Source organism: Microtus pennsylvanicus, chromosome 8, assembly GCF_037038515.1.
Source record: "Microtus pennsylvanicus isolate mMicPen1 chromosome 8, mMicPen1.hap1, whole genome shotgun sequence".
Taxonomy (NCBI): Eukaryota; Metazoa; Chordata; class Mammalia; order Rodentia; family Cricetidae; genus Microtus; species Microtus pennsylvanicus.
In genome coordinates this window covers 25,985,523-26,002,830 of record NC_134586.1, presented here as the reverse complement: position 1 = coordinate 26,002,830, position 17,308 = coordinate 25,985,523, and the positions used below count along the sequence as shown (strand labels likewise).

The following is a 17,308-nucleotide window of genomic DNA, read 5'->3' as shown; positions in this document are numbered from 1 at the left end:
ACAGCTGGGCAGCAGTGATGCATGCTTGTAATCCTAGCACTTGGGAGGCAGAGGCAAGTGGATCTCTGTGAGTTCGAGGCCAGCCTGGTCTACAAGAGCTAATTCCAGGACAACAGGCTCCAAAGCCACAGGGAAACCCTGTCTCAAAAAACCAAAACAACAACAACAAACCCAAAAAACTATTGCACAGTGTGCAATGAAAAGGTTACAGATGTCTCCTAGTTCTCAGGGTGTAGGCAGCTGGGGACCTTGCTCTCATCTTCTGTCTTTCTCTGCCTTGCTAATGAGACCCTGGTTTTCTTTAGGTGGAAATCTAAATGAATATATAGGTATTCCACCAGAAATTAGCTTGCTTCTTTCTCTCTCTTTCTTTCTTTCTTTCTTTCTTTCTTTCTTTCTTTCTTTCTTTCTTTCTTTCTTTCTTTCTTCCTCCTTTTTGATTGTGTGAATGTGTGGAGGCTAAATATAAACCTAGGATGTTGGACTTATTTATTTATTTGTTTGTTTGAGGTAGTAGTCTCTCTTACTGGCCTGGAGTTTGCCAAATAGCTTAGGCTGGCTGGCAGCAAGCCCCAGGGCTCTGCCTATCTCTGCCTCCTCAGTACAGGGATGGCAGGCATGTGCCTTCCCAAAGCACTTTTTTCTTTTTTTTCAACGTGAGATCGAATTCATGGCATCTGGCTTGCATGGCCAGTACTTCTACCTTTGGAGCTATCTCCACCCTATCTGAGACTGGATCTCTCAATGAACCTGGAACTCACCAATTTGACCAGACCAGCTGGCCAGCCAACCCCTTCCCCCGTGATTGCAGGTGTACCGCGATCCCTAGCTTCTTCTGTGGGCACTGCTGTGTATTGAACTGAAGTCTTCATGCTTGACCAGCTACAACTCTTCCAAGGGAGCCAGCTCCCCAGCTCACCCACACTCCTTCCTTCCTTCCTTCCTTCCTTCCTTCCTTCCTTCCTTCCTTCCTTCCTTCTTTCTTTCCTTCCTTCCTTTCTTGACAGAGTTTCACCATCTAGCTTTTGCCATTCTGGAACTCCATATGTAGACCAAGATGGTCTTCAACTTAAAGATCTTCGTGCCTCTGCCTCCCGAATGCTGGGATCAGGGCACATGCTACCACCCACAACCATACTTTTTTAAGTGTCATCCTTGCCCAGAGGCCATGCTAATTTTCTCTGTATCATTCTAATTTTAGTATATGCACAGTTGAAGCAAGCATGCCATACTTCTCTTATGTGAGAGAAAACCAAGCCCCCTCTGTGGAATTAAGGCCCTCTGGCTTAAGACTTCTGTTTCTAGGAAAGCCAGACCCATTGTGAACGATACACACCCGTCCTAAAGCTATTGAGGGCCTGAAACGCAGTGCTTGGGAGCAGAATTGGTAAGTGTTCCTGGTGAAAGGCCAGACAGCGAATATTTTAGGCTCTGAGAGCCCTGCAGTTTCTGTTACAACCACTTGACACTTGTCATCTTGCACAAGGGACCATGAAACTGTGTAAATAAAGGAGTGTGGCTGGGCTCCAGCAAAACGTTATGTATACACACTGAAATTGGGGATTACTATAATTTTCACATGTCATGAAATACTATTCTGCTTTTAAACAAAAACATCCTTAGCTCGCAGACCACACGGAACCAGGATTTGGCCACGAGTCTGCTAAGCAACGTTACACAGAATACAGCTCCTACGGACCAACTGAGGACTGAGCAATGGAGCCTTTGCTGTTCACTTGTTTGTTGTGTGCTTCTTTTTCGTTCTCTTTCTCTTTGCCTTTTTCTTTCTACCCTTCCAGGCCACACACCCCTCCCATCACTTTCTCTTCTGCGGTGCTGGAGACTGAGCCCAGGGCCTTGCATATGACAAGCAAACGCATTTAGCTACATTACCAGCTCTTTTTGATTTTTGAGACAGGGTCTCACTCAATTGCCTGGGCTAGCCTTCAGTTCTTTCTGTGTTCTGGACTGGCCTTGAACTTTTGAACCTCTTGTCTCAGCCTTGAACCTTTGACTCTCCTGCCTCAGCCTTTTCAGTAGCTTTGATTACAGACCTGTTTTGCCAGGCCCTGTTGCTTCTGTGTTACAAAAGCATCTTAGATGTCTACACTTTAAGGGTTAAATCACATCAAAATTTCCACATCTAAATAAATGCTGCTTTCCCACTGGTGCCCTTGAGAAGTAGTAGACTCAACGCCTCTCCCCGTCACTATCATACACAGCTTCATGTGTGTATTGAAGATCAGTTCTTTGCTCTGGTTCTCAGTTTTGCAGTGCTGGGATAGGACCCAGAACCTTTTACAGGTTAGTCAAGTACTCCACTGCTGAGCCGCTTCCCCTGCTCCTGTTTGCTTAAAACAAACAACTGCCACCTCCCCCAAACCAGAGCCATAAACAATCATCTCTTTCAAACCGAGTTTTTGTAAGGCCAATCACTATGGGGCTCTAGCTGGTAGAGTACAGCTCAGGGAGGTAGCCCGGGGCAATATGGGCAGACAATGAATCTTAACCACGTTAGCACAGATGGCACTGGCTGTGGGAGAAGCTGGTGGGAACAATGAGGCGGTGGTTGTAGGCTCTACGGAAAGGCTGAGGATGAAGACTTTACCCTGGGATGTGGAGGGATAGAGAGACTTGAGGCTTTCTTCCTCTCTTCCTCTCCCTTCTTTGTTTCTTCTTCTTTTCTTTTTTCTTTCTTTCTTTTTTTCTTTCTCCTCTCTCTCTCTCTCTCTCTCTCTCTCTCTCTCTCTCTCTCTCTCTCTCTCTCTCTCTCTCTCTCTCTTTTGAGACAGGGTTTCTCTGTGTAGATTTGAAGCCTGTCCTGGAACTCACTCAGTAGACTAGGCTAGCCTTGAACTCACAAAGATCTGCCTGCCTCTGCCTTCCAAGTTCTGTGATTAAAGGCGTGAGCCACCACCGCCTGGCCTCCCATCTGTCTCGTGCTGGTAAGATCTCTACCATTGAACTACATCCCCAAACCACAAGGGTCGATTTTTAAAAGCTACGGTGTGTGAAGTTTGATGTTAGTAGATAACTTCCCCTCTGAGAAACACACACATTAATGGAAAACAGGAAGATGGAGTTCAAGATAGCAGAGACAGGAGCTGTAATCAATTCTAGAGCCACTGATTGTTTCTGTGTGCTGGTGGTGGTGTTAATGTTTGCATCTAACATATTTTACACAACTTATTTGGTTAAAATGCTCATTGTTCTTTTGGGAATAGTGATAGTCTATACACACTTGTTTTGTGTTTTGGCATAGGGGAGGGTTGTCGTTCCAGACCATTCAGAGCAACTTGTAGATTGGTTGTGGTGAAGCTCAGCAATCGGGAGGTAGAGGAAGGATGGAGATTGAGTGTCCAAGCTAGGCTGTATACAACAAGTCCCTGCCTCAAAAAATCAAATCAGGGGCTGGAGAGATAATTCACTGGTTAAGATCAAGCATTGCTCTTCCGGAGGACCTGAGTTCAACTCCCAGCACCCACCAGATGGCTCACAACCATCTATAGTGGGACCCAATGTCCTCTTCTGTCATGCAGACGTACATGCAGAGTACTTATAAGTAAAACATATACATAAATAAATAAAAAAAACTCCATGAAACTGCCCTCTTGTTGGAACATCGTGTTTGCAGAGACTTAAATGCATTGCAGGGTCAGAGACACTCAAATTTGGCTCCAGAACGAACTATCTCTTATTCCCTTTAAGGTGAAAGCTGAACTTTTGCCTTGATACAACCGACCGACCAATCAACTGACTGACCAACCAACCAACCGACTAACAAAGCAGCCAACCAAACAGAAACATATGCGTGGAAGACAGAGGATGCTGTGGGCGTGAACAGTGGGGGAAAGTGGTTTATTGTATTCCTTGAGAAAGAGTGCTCTGATGTTGGCCTTTCTTCCTTGGGCCACCCGTGGACCCAGGGCTTCTTACATGTTAGATAAGCATTGTCCCACAGAGCCACACTGTGTGACAGTCTCTAGTCACACCCGGGAGAATCATTTCGCTTCAAATATGGTAAGAACAGAGAGGCTGCTCTCTGTCTCAGCCTCTCCCTCACTATCTTCCCTGCGTCAGCTGTGTAGAGATTTGGTCATGTGACACAGAAAGACTGTGACTGTGCCAAAAAGAACATGGCGGAATGGAGGCCAAGGACGGGACCAAAGCCTGCAGCCAGGACCCCCGCCCCCAGATGTGGACAAAGGACAGTAGGCTCTGCTCATTGTCCTTGGCCCTGTTCCCCAGCACAGCAGCCATCCCTCCCCTTGGGGTGCTTCCCCACCCTCCTACTCTCCTGACACCCAGGAGCCAGACCATGCACCCTAGAAACAATCTGCTCTTCCTTCTCAGGGAGCCTGCCAGTTATCTCTCAGATGGGCACAGCCAGGGGAGTTCAGGATTTGGGGTACAGGATGGGGCTGGAAAGAGGGCCTCTTCAAGGGAAGTTCAACCAGGTGTGCATACCGAACACTGGGGCCAGCACAGTTTGAGGACCCTCAGGTTGGTTGGCTTGATTCGGGTTGAATCCTTTCCTACAGGCTGGTTCCTATTTCTCTACAAAATATTCTTCCTGGCTGAGAGCAACAGTTGCTTACAGAGGGGACCAGCTCTTGGTGGAGGCAGGAGGATCAGGAGTTCAAGGTTATCCTGGGATACATAGTTAAAGATCAGCCTGGTCCCCATGAGGAAAAAACAAACAAACAAAAACCCACTATGAAGTGTTATTATATAAATTAAATGACAGATGTTGTCTTAGTCAGGGTTCCCATTGCCGTGATAAACATTGTGGCCAAAAACAATGTGAGGAAGATAGGGTTTATTTAACTTTTATATCCGGAATCACAGTCATTTGAGGGAAGCCAGGGCTGGGGCTGAAGCAGAGGCCAATGGAGGCATGCTGCTTACCGGCTTGCTCAGCCTGCTTTCTCCTACAACCCAGGACCACCTGCCCATGGCAGCACCACCCCAGTGAACTGGGTCCTCCCACTTCATCATTCATTAATCAAGAAAATGCCCCAAGTCTTCTTCCTTACAATCCAGTCTAATGGGGGCAGATGATCAATTAAGACCCTCTTCAGATATGTCTAGGTTTGTGTTAAGCTGACAGAAATCAGTTGGTACAGATGTCACACATCAGTGACTATTTTTAAAGAGGTAGGATTGTGTGTCTTTCTGTAAGATGCCCATTTTCTACCTGCACTACCTGTCAGAGGTCGTGAGTCCGTGTATCTTGTTATTTGCCATGCTGGGAAGATGGAGTCTTGAGTGAGCGAGCACTCTACAGTTGAACCACACCCCAGGCATGACAATTCCAAACGCCACTTTTCTGAGGGACAAACTTTGTGATGTGTGTGTCTGTGTGTCTGTGTAGGTTAGAGGACAACCTTTGTCCTTCTACTTTGCTTGAGTTGGGCAAAGCTAACTGGCCCCAGAATACCAAGGATACGCTTATCGCCATTCCCTGTGCTGCCATTGCTGCCAAGCGTCTACCTCTGGAGCTCACTATGCAGACCAGGCTATCTCAAACTCACAGAATCCCCCTGCTTCTGCCTCCCGAGTACTGGGATTGATGGTGTGTGTCACATGCCTAGTTTGCGACAGACAGTAACCTGGAGATTGCAAAGAAGCAGCAACCTCCCCAGTTTTGTCTTTTTTTAGAGGCGAGAAAGTGAACAAAAGTATTTACCATTTTGTTTTTCTTTGTTTACCATTTTTGTTTGTCTTTGTCTCTTGAGATAGAATATTTTGTAGTCCAGGCTGGCCTTGAACTCATCATGTAGCTGAGGATGGACTTGAATTTCTGATCCTTTGGCCTCCACCTCCCAAGATAGGCAACACCATGCTAGCTTTCAAGATCATTTGCATGCCCCATTTTTATAGTCAGATGTATTCATAATCACTCAACTCTTACTGTATATTTATTTTGCAAAGCAAATCTCTGAATTATGTTAGTTCTACAGCTGAGCTACACCCTTGACCCCTGAACTCACACATATACACACACATGCACACACGTGTATATGTGTACACACACCTACACTGTTAAAATGTAATTTTAAAAAAGAACAAACTGAGTTGGGTGGTGGTGGCTCGTGCCTTTAATCCCAACCCTTGGGAGGCAGAGGCAGGAGAATCCCCGTTTCAAGGCAAGCCTGGTCTACAGAGCGAATTACAGGACAGGCTCCAAAGCTATACAGAGAAACCCTGTCTTGAAAAACCAATCAACCAACCAAACAAACAAAAAGAACAAAAAGAACAAACTGGACGGAAGGTATACCTCAGTTGCAATTAGGAAGGCTTGCAATTAGGTCATCATCAGATAAATATTCCTACAATGAAAAGATTTATTTACTTCAATGGTCCTTAGGGAACAAGACCTTGCAACACTCTGCAACGGGGCTTCCTCCCTATTTCCCAGGGGTAGAACGCTTGTCTAGCAAGTGTGAGACCCTAGGTTCAATCCCTAGCTTTGCAAACAAAACAATACCCCCAGTTCTTTGAAATAAAGAAACTTTATTTCAGAGGGACTAACTGAGAAGATGGGAGTGGGAGGGGGCAAGAGAAGGTATGGGGTGTGTGAATGTGATCCAAATTTATTATATACTTGTATGGAAACATCATGATGAAATTCATCATGTATAATTAAAATATGCTAATAAAAATAAAAGACCAAAAAGAACCTTTATTTTACATGGTACTAATAGCAATGTATCTCTTAATCTTTCTTTGCTCTCTTGGTCACATTTCACATTGATTTTATTAAAGAGACAGTGTGTGTGTGTGTGTGTGTGTGTGTGTATGTGTGTGTGTGTTTGAACTGTAAATAAACTCCTGAGGATAAAGCACTCAGGAGGCAGAGGCAGAGGCAGGCGGATCTCTGTGAGTTTGAGGTCAGCCTGGTCAACAGAGTGAGTTCCAGGACAACCAGGGCTGTTACACAGAGAAACCACATCTCAAAACAACAACAACAAACAACAAACAAACAAACAAGCCTCCTGAGGATAAGCAAGGAACATTTCCTTCAGGACTTCAGAGTGTAATAAACATAGATCTCAGATCTCTACTGTGTGGTAATGAGTACATTTAGGAGCCCAGGGAGCCCCATGACTGAGAAGGCTGCCAAGTTCAGCAGCCTCTTCCTGGGGTCCCTCACTTCAGACCGGCACCCCCAGTCCTCTTGCTCCCACCATGTGTTTCCACCAAGGAAAGGGAATGAGGGCAAATGCTTGCAATCCAGAACCTCTACCTTGTCCTTCAACCCCTTTGTGGACATGAGTCATGGCGATGATCCGCTGCCTGCTGGCTCTAAGAAGTCAACAGTGAAATGGCAGCAAGACCCGCCTCTGCCCAAGGGACAGCTGATGGCCGTGACACAAAGCCACCAGCGAAGGTGTGTAAGAAGTCTGCCTGCCGTGGGACTGTCCCTGAGCAGCCAACAAATGCAGACATTCAGTCCAGCCACAGGCTGCCCAGCCTGGTCTTACCATGCTAGCTTCTGTAGAGCTTGGACTGACGGAGAACCATCATGAAGGCTCATGGTTTCTGAGGGCTGGTGGCGCTCGGAAACCTGAGAGGGTTTCTTGCAATTCCCTTCTGTCTTGTCACAAGCTAAAAACAAGTCGAAAACTTTACAGCTTGTGTAACTGAACCATTTGGGGTTCACTTTCAATGTGGGACTAGTGTAACTCCTTCATACAATGAACTATAAAGAGCCGAAAAAAAAAAGGACAGCAGAAATTGGACTTAGCGAGTTTAAAAAAGAAAAGAAAAGGAGGACATGAAGTTGGGTGGGTAGGGGGTGGGGTGGATCTGGGAGGAGCTGGTGGAGAGAACGAATATTATCAAAATACATTGTATGAAATTCTCAAATAATAAAAAAATGTTATTTTAAAAAAGAAAAAAAGAAAAGACTTAGAAATCAAGGGTTAGATCAGATCCAGGAGTGCCCAGGAACACAGTTCCTTCTGCAGGGACTCCAAAGCTAGAGTAGTTCTGGCTGGGGGTCCACATGCGTGCACGCATGTACACACACGCACACACACACACACACACACACACACACACACACACACACACGGTTCTGAGGGTGGCTCAGCAGGCCAGGCACAGCTCGCTGCAGCTGTTAGCGGGCTGCCTCTCACTCATCTTTCTCAATTTTTATCTGTCCTGGGCTCCCTTTAGCAGACGTCCCTTCTAGCCCCCTCTCACATCCAAGTCAATCATCAGTTCACTTTCAGTTCAGGGCTTTGTAAACCCCTCCTGCTGCTTACAGGGCCTGGCTACTCTGGTCGACCTGTCAGAAGACTTCGTCTTGGGCAGACAGCAGCGCTGGAGAAGAGGAAGGTGACAAGGTGTGGCTGTACACAGGAGGCCCCGGGCACTGTCCGTATCCTAGGGTGCATCTGAGAAAACCTCCAGATGCCACAGCAATGGCAGCACCTCTCTTCATCTCTCCTTTTCCTGCTTTCTGAAATGCTTTTCAGAGGGCATGAGATTTGAGACTTACAGTGCCTTTGAGCCCCCTTTCTCTTAGGCTCTGATATGCTTCTCTAAAGAGTTACAACCCCAGCCGGGCGGTGGTGGTACACGCCTTTAATCCCAGCACTTGGGAGGCAGAGGCAGGTGAATCTCAGTGAGGTCAAGGCCAACCTGGTCTACAAACTGAGTTCCAGGACAGTCAGGACTGTTACTCAGAGAAAACCTGTCTCAAAAAAGTGAGTGAGTGAGAGAGAGAGAGAGAGAGAGGCAGACAGACAGACAGACAACCCCAATTCATCTCACTTCCAAGTGATCTGACAGTCCAGCAAAGACGGAGGACATCCTGAGATCCCACCCCACCACTGGAGTTTGGGTTCTGAAGTGTCCTGGACTGGAATGAAGCTTTTGGGAGCTGAATCCAGGAGACTAACCCAGAGCCTGGAGACTTGGGCTTCACAGTAGATGGAACAAGGGACAGTTTGCCTTCCAATAGTTGGACTGAAAGGGTTTCCTGACTCTGTCTTATCACGAGGGGATGGCAAGCAGTCAAGGGGGAGTTGAAGGATGGAGCTGAGAGACTGGATGAGAGGAACCCTGCCCCCGTGGAGTCTGAAGAGGTCTTGGTAGCAGTGTGGTGGCAGGGGGCCAGAGTTCCAGAGAAAGGCAGGCAGGACATAGGGTATGAGTTGCCTTTTAGGGAAGCAGCTTCGCCAGCAAGTCCAGGCTCAGAAGTCACTTTGTCAGTTCAGAGCAATGCTTGGCTGCTCCTTTCTGGTGTGTCATGAGGAGCACGCGTTTGGAGCCCAAACCCAAGTGTCTCCAATCACTCTCCTCAGCCTGCCGCATACAGGCCTCCTGCAGGGGTATGTCCCCAGGGCCTCAGAGAAAGAGGCCTCAGATTTGGACGTGAGAGATAATTACTAGTAACCAAACAGACTGTTCTGTCATGCAAGGAATAAGAATGCTCTTATCCTGCCCTCCCCACCCCCCAAAAGTAAAATTCTTTGCCAGGCATGGGGGCTCATGCCTTTAATGCCAGCATGCCTACAGAATTTCTTTCCTTACCAGGTGAGTAGTGGGGAGGCAGAGACAGGTGGATCTCTGTAAGTTCGAGGCCAGCCTGGTCTACAAAGCGAGTTCCAGAACAGCCAGGGCTACACAGAGAAACCCTATCTCAAAAAAGCAACAACAACAAAACAAACAAACAAAAAAGTGAAAAGGAATGGGCTTATCATGGGGGAGAAAGACGTGTCCGGATCACTATGTTCTTTCTGGCTATGTTTCTGCTAGAACATCTTAATTAGCTCTTTGCCGTGGCTGTACGATGTTAGGAAGAGGTAGGTCTGTGAGCTGATGGTACTCCCAGAGAACGGGAAGCCTCCTGAGTGATGGTCTAGCTGCTATTTCTGTTGAAGACATAGATGGACTATCATCAGACAGAGCAGGCGGTTCATGAAAGCGATCTTGGGGTAGAACACATGATGGAGACGGGGCAGAGTCTAGAGGGCCATAGGTTCCCAGAACCTGCTCTTCCAATTCCAGGGCTAGTCCTGGCTCCTTCCCACTAGCCTCCATAGACGGTCACCGGTAGGTGTCCCACCCCGTGGTCAGCACTCCTTTGTATACTGCTTTGGCAGTATCCTTCTTAATAGTACAATCTTTCATCTCCAGAAAGAATCCTATTTGCGCTCAATGTGTTTAATTTGCTATAAAAGTTCTGTCTACAACCAGACATGCTATGCTGCTCACGCTTACCTCCCTAGGTAAGTCACCCACAAAACACCTGCTCAACCGAAATGATAGGACTGAAGCCCACGGCACAGCTGTCCTCATGAGAGGTGGTCTGAGATGGTCTGCCAGACTCTATGTCCCCGTGATCTCTGTTCTGCCCTTGGAGAAGACAGGATCATGGCCCGCCCTCCTGTGGATGCTGACTCTCCAGCTTCCTTTCCTCCTCATCTTTCCAATGAGATGAGGATCTGGCTTCATACTCTCTGGAGAAAATCACGTGGTCAGACGAGACCTACCTCCTCTTCCCTTTGCCCCCTCCCCCCGAATGAGGACGGCATCTCCTTGCTTTAGCAGTACACTTGCCCCTTGTCTAATGGCACCCTCTCCTTTGACTCTGGGACCCACCCCTTTTCTCCTCAAGATCTTGGTTTGACAACTTTCTATTTTGTCTGAAAATCTTAGTCTTTCTTTTGTTCTCATCATTTAAAATTAAAGAAAAATTGGGGGCTTGGGGTACAGTCGGGTGGTAAGGTGTTTACTCTGAACGGGTGGGGCCCTGAGTGTGAGTCTCAGTACGCTCAGAGATAGAGTTATAGAGAGTGTGTGGTACAGACCTATCATCCCAGCCCTCAGGAGGCTGAGACAGGAGAACTGAAGAGCTAGGGCCAGCCTGGGCAACTTAATGAGCTTCTGTCTCATAAGAAGTCAAAGGCCAGGTGGTGATGGTGCCTGCCATTAATCCCAGCACTTGGGAGGCAGAGGCAGGAGGATCTCTGTTTGTTCAAGGCCAGCCTGAAGTACAGACTGAGTTCCAGTACACAGGGATACACAGAGAAACACTGTCTGAAAAAAACAAACCAAACCCCTCCCCCCCCAAAAAATCACAAGTCAAACCATGGTAAGTGAGGAAGGTGGGTATCCTGTGCACACATGCAATGCAGTACAAATTCATGGCACAGATGCATGAACCATGTCCTGGGATGGACAGAGGGGCCTGTGTGAGATCTCATCATACACTCAGAATGGCCAGCAATTTAAAACTTATGAATTATTTGACTTCTGGAATCTTCCATGTGGTAATTTCCAACCACAGTTAGCTGAAAATGTGGAAAGTCTGGTGGTAGGAAGTGTACTGTTAAAGAAAGAAAGAAAGAAAGAAAGAAAGCAGAAACTTTTGCTTCTCTTAAATCTCACAGAGCTCCACGTTCTCTTCACTGTGCATTTACTGATGGGCTGGTAACCCCACTCCTCCGTTCTCTCCTCCTTGGGCCAATGACCCTTCCAGGTATCCCAGGAAGGGGATCTTTCCTAATTTTCTTCTTCCTCCTCCTCTTCTTCCTCTTCCTCTTCTTCCTTCTCTTCTTCCTTCCTTCTTCTCCTCCACCTTCTTCTTAGTATCTAGCCCAGGCTGGTCTTTTTTTTTTTAAATATTTATTTATTTATTATGTATACAATATTCTGTCAGTGTATATGCCCGCAGGCCAGAAGAGGGCACAGATCTCATTACAGATGGTTGTGAGCCACCATGTGGTTGCTGGGAATTGAACTCAGGACCTTTGGAAGAGCAGGCAATGCTCTTAACCTCTGAGCCATCTCTCCAGCCCCAGGCTGGTCTTGAACTCGCAATTTTCCTGCCTCATCACCTGGAATGCTGGGATTACAGTCACTCTCTACAGCACCTAGCTCCCATGTTCCTAAAGCAGCTCTGGCATCATCGTATTCGATTGTATTCATCCTTCCCCTAAAACATCCAACAGACTCTTTTCTGTGGCCCACAAAATCCTGTATAAAACTGGCCCTTCAAGTTTGCAGCTGCTTCTCTCTGTTCTCTTCACCCCCAGGGCTACTGCCTTGTCTGTCTTCCCGATCTCAGCTGTTGCATCTTCATCTTGCAGATGCCAGATTTAATGACACCTGCTCAGACAGCTTCACCCTAACTTCTGAGTTAAAGGAGCCCCAGTTGCTTATCTGTCCTTAATTCTTTGTGTAGCGATTATCAGCATGAGATTACCTCATACAGTCATTATGTATGTATGTCATCTCTCTCCAGCAACACACCTTGAACTCTTGAACACAAGGCTCTTGGTGCAGGGATCTCTATCATCACTGCCTAGGACTCTAACTTGGCATATGGCAGGCACTGAAATTTGTGGGTGCCTCCAACACTCCTGACTCTTGTGCTATGGTCAGTACCCACAGAGAAAGTTGTGGAGAGTGTGAGACCTTGCCCCTCCCCTAGGTCTGTGTCCAGCTCATTGCTATCTGCCTCTTCCTGTTTTTGTCCCCATTTCCTAGTGTAAGATTCTAGCCAGGTGGGTGTTGGGGAAGGCGTAGATGGGAAGAATGAGAGCCAACGTGTCCACAAAAACACAGGCCAAAGTCCAGATTGATGGTATCGAGGCTGAACGACTCCAGCTGCGTCTAATTTAACCTGGGCCGCCTCGCTGGAACCTTGTGGGCTGGTTGTCTGATTTCTGCTCTTTTCCAAGCTTCAATTAAGGGAGCAACAAAAGATCCCTGTTATGAGCCACGAGTGGTGATCTCATCAGCTAAAACAAATATTTTCTTTCTGGTTATATTTATAGAACTCTTTCTTGTTTCTTTGGACGACCCTGGCTGGCATAATTTGTTTACCTTCTCTTCATCTGGGGCGGCCCGTGTGGGGAGCAGCTTTTTATCTCTGCTTCCTAGCTGTGCTGGATTTCCAGTTCTTCTGTTTTGCCTCTCTTAGCTTTCATCTGTAGGGCTCTTGACAAGTCAAACAGTTTGTAATCTCCGGGTACTAAGGCAGTAACTAGTACTATTTCAAAGGAGGAGGACACCGTGGCTCTAGCCAGCACTGATTTTTCGTAGCAGTGCCTCTGTCCTCCCAGAGAATGGGACTGGGTATTTATTCCCCCCTGTTCTACCAGTCAAATGCTTTGGATGCTAAGCTATCCTCTCTACCATCCCTGGGTATGAAGCACACACCAATCCCATGGGTCCTTAGACCCATGCCCAACTTCCTCCTAGGGTGTTGGCTCCTGCCACCTGGGAATGTTTGTCATGGTCACCAGAAAGAGACCCTTCTCCCCTCGCACAGAGAGAAGCTGTCTGTGGAGCCTCTTGGCCTCTTGAATCTAATGTGTTTCCTTCTCTGTGATGGCTGCTCAGCCATTCATTCTGAGGTGAACTTTTTTTTTGTCTTTTCAAGACAGGGTTTCTCTGTGTAGTCTTGGCTGCCCTGGAACTTGCTCTGTAGTCTAGGCTGACTTCAAACTACTAAGATCACCTACTTCTGCCTCATGAGTGTTGAGATTAAAGGCTTGTACCACTGCCTGGCTCTGAGGCGCATTTTGGGGAGGCTAGAAAATATCATGTTTATGCCCAGAGCACTGAGGGACATAGAATTTGCAAACATAATGCCGGGTAATGCTGAGAGGAAATGCTCAGGACTATGTTAAAATGCTTATGGCGATGAGAGGACAGTCGCGGAACTCAGCAGGTGGCCGACAGGGTGCTTCGCTGTCAGTGAAGAAGCTGAAACATACCCGCTAAGTTATCAACGTCTGCTAAGAGTTTAAGTGGTATTGTCCACTACTGATAAGCCTGGTGACATCTTCAGATCAGAAGGGAGGAGGGATTGTAGGGTGAAGCAAGCAAAGGAGTCCCTGCTTATTGGAAAGCTTGGATTCACTGATCATAACTTTAAAACAAAACAAAACAAAAACGGACAGGGGGCCTGTCAAAGGATCTTTTATTATTAATTGGAGATGCATGAGGCCTCCTCAGAGGTGTTCTTTAGGAAACAGAAATGTCAAAAATTCTGTGGATAGAGTTTTGGGGTCTGGACAGTTCTAGAAAAGTCAGGATTTGTGGTCACATGGGCTTTGTCCATGGCTCTGAAGCCAGAGCTTCAGGCTTCGGCCAGTTTTGCCTTCCCAGAAAGCTGCTGACAGGGCCTCGCTGATCCAGATGGGGATGGGAGCAAGGGTGGGTGTGTGGGCAGAGGACCAGCACCTGGAGCACTTTCCCGTGTGCAGCAGCCCACGACCCCGGGCACTGTGGACATGCCCCGGGTGCCAGGATGTGCCTGGGATGCGGTGAAATGAGTTCCTGGGCAAGCTTCAGGACCACCAAGTCACCTTCCTCCACTCTTGGTTTCGAACCGGACTCTTTCTGGTGCTGACCCACGTCCAACTTTGGAGACAGTCTAAAAATGAGCAGCAGTGATGAGAGATTGAATAGAGGAAGTCGATCTTCTTCCAAATGCCCTTAGGATGGCCTTGCGGTGTGCCAGAGGGCAGACGGGGATGGTGAGACACGCTTCCTTTTCTCCGCACTGTGATGTGGAAGGGATAGACATACATGATATTCATGGGGTTTCTGTTGTAAAATATCTCTAATGAGAGGCAAGTATAATGCAAGCTGGGCTTTCTGTGTAACTCAGAGCCTTAGGGTTAATGTAAGAAGGTATCGATTGGGATGTCTTGTTAAGCCTAGGTCTTTCAAGTACTTTGTTTTCTTTCTTTCTTTCTTTTTCCCCTAGAAACTGGAGGATCAAGGCATAGGGAGAATTTACTTAGAATGGAGCTAGTTAAATTTACAAAGGACCCAGGATCTTGGTAGGGCACTGGAGAAGCCAGGAAATACATGCACTTGCTGCTTTCTGACGTTTTGATCTTAGGTTGAATTATTCTGATACTTTCCACTCAGCGGGTAAGATGGAGTATAGGGAAGAAGTAAAACGAGTGTGTGAGAGACACGAACGCATGTTCTGCCTCAAGCCCTTGCTAACCCTCTGACCTCATGCAAAGCCCGCTTTATTCCTCATTGGTATTGCAGATGGTTTTCCAGCCTACTTTTCACGCCATGAAGTTTGTCAAGTAAGAAATAAATATGACAGTGGTTATAAACCACGGTGTCTTATGCAAACACAGGCGCGTCTGTCCCTTTGGGACAAACCCTCCTTTAAGCCCTGGCTGAGATGCTTCCGTATGGACGTGTTGATAGGAACTGATTGCAGGTTTGAATCTCCAAACCTGTGGAATCCACCCATTGGAACAGCCTCCCGCCTCTCAGCACCCCACTGCAGTTAGTCTGCTGCTTGGCGCTGACCTCCCTCCCAAGAGCGGGGATGACAGGGATGTGCCACCGTGCTCAGTATCGCGATCTTAATGTATTGCAAGAAGTGAAGTAAGCCTGGGGTGTGTGTCTCCCACTCAGGAGGACAGGGAGGAGGGGAGGCAGAGCAATGGGAAGCCGTGTCACCATGCCTGCCTTGTTCTGGGGTTAAGGTCAGTTTGGAATTTTAGAAATGGTACTCCCAATTCAGAGGGTGAGCTAGAGGGGGCAGGACTCTAGTCCTTAAGGCTCTTGGAGCAACTCAGGGTAGTGAAGGTGGCCTCACCAACAGAGCAGGGAGAGAGAGAACAGAAATGCTGCTTTGTAGGGGTGGGGAGGGGGGAGGGAGACCTGGGAAAATAGGGGAGAGAGCTCCTGCTCAGGGTTGGGCTGGAGAATGGGTGTGAGGGAAAATGAAGGTCAGCTTAAATGTTAAAGACCCAGGATGCTTCTCCCATGGTTTAAAATGCACCTAGCAGCCAGGCATGGTGGCACATACCTCTAATCCCAGGACTCCGGAGGCCGCGGAAGATTGATCTCCCTCAGTTCCAGACCAGTCGAGGCTACATAGTGAGATCCGTCTCAACAAAACAACAACAAAGCACCTGGCATTTTACCATCTTAACCTTTAAAAGTGAACCAAGCTCACTGCTTTAAGAGCATTAGAATATTGAGTGTGTGAGGTGGAGTGCAGAGATGTCCTCAGATAAAGTGCTTACTGTTTCCCCAAAGAACTTGAGTTCACAGCCCACCAGAACTGGGGTGCTGGAATAAAAAATGTGGGGTAGGGTATGGTGGCACATGCTTATAGTCCTACTACCTGGGAGCCAGAGATGGGATGATAGAGTTTGAGGCCAGTCTGAACTACATAGTGAGCTCAAGTTGAATTTGGTCGCAGTCATCACAATCATTCCACCATCTCCAATGCCGTCACCACCATCCTCCCCACCATCGCCAATGCCGTCACCACCATCATCCCCACCGTCGCCAATGCCGTCACCACCATCATCCCCACCTTCACCAATGTTGTCATCACCATCATCCCCACCATCATCCCCACCGTCACCAATGCCATCACCACCATCATCCCCACCGTCACCAATGTTGTCATCACCATCATCCCCACCGTCACCAATGTTGTCATCACCATCATCCCCACCGTCACCAATGTTGTCATCACCATCATCCCCACCGTCACCAATGTTGTCATCACCATCATCCCCACCATCATCCCCACCGTCACCAATGCCATCACCACCATCATCCCCACCATCACCAATGCCATCACCACCATCATCCCCACCGTCACCAATGTTGTCATCACCATCATCCCCACCGTCGCCAATGCCGTCACCACCATCATCCCCACCGTCACCAATGTTGTCATCACCATCATCCCCACCGTGATCAATGCCGTCACCACCATCATCCCCACCGTCACCAATGCCGTCACCACCATCATCCCCACCGTCACCAATGCCGTCACCACCATAGAGCTCTTTCCTCATAAAAACTGAAACTCTGCTCCTGACACCATCCCTAGCCTGTGGAATTCTGTGAATTTCTTGGATGAATTTGGCTATTCTAGGAGCCTCATATAAATGGTATTGAGTAATATTTTCTTTTTGTAGCTGGCTGAGTTCACTTACTGTAATGTCCCCGACTGTCAGAATTTTTTCCCTTGTAAGGCCAAATAATATCTCACTATATATACTTTAAGCTTTTATTATGATACACAATAGAAATTTAGTTTACATTATCATCTGTTATATATGTATATATTTTGAAATCATATCTCATTGGTATGTATTATATAATGCACATTATTTAAATAAATAATCTGAATTATTTAATTATTTATTATTTAAGCAATTATTTAATAAATTACTTAAATATTTATTTAAATAATTATTAAATTATTATTTTAATAATAAAATTATTTAAGTAATAATGAAAACCTCGCTTCTTTTAGGTGAAGTACTCTGACATGTTC

The 17,308-nt window shown here is 47.0% G+C and overlaps 1 pseudogene; it reads right to left on the bottom strand.

Moving 5' to 3' along the window:
* Positions 1-1,128: 1,128 nt before the first annotated feature.
* LOC142856649 (U6 spliceosomal RNA) lies at positions 1,129-1,223 on the bottom strand (annotated as a pseudogene).
* Positions 1,224-17,308: the final 16,085 nt, after the last annotated feature.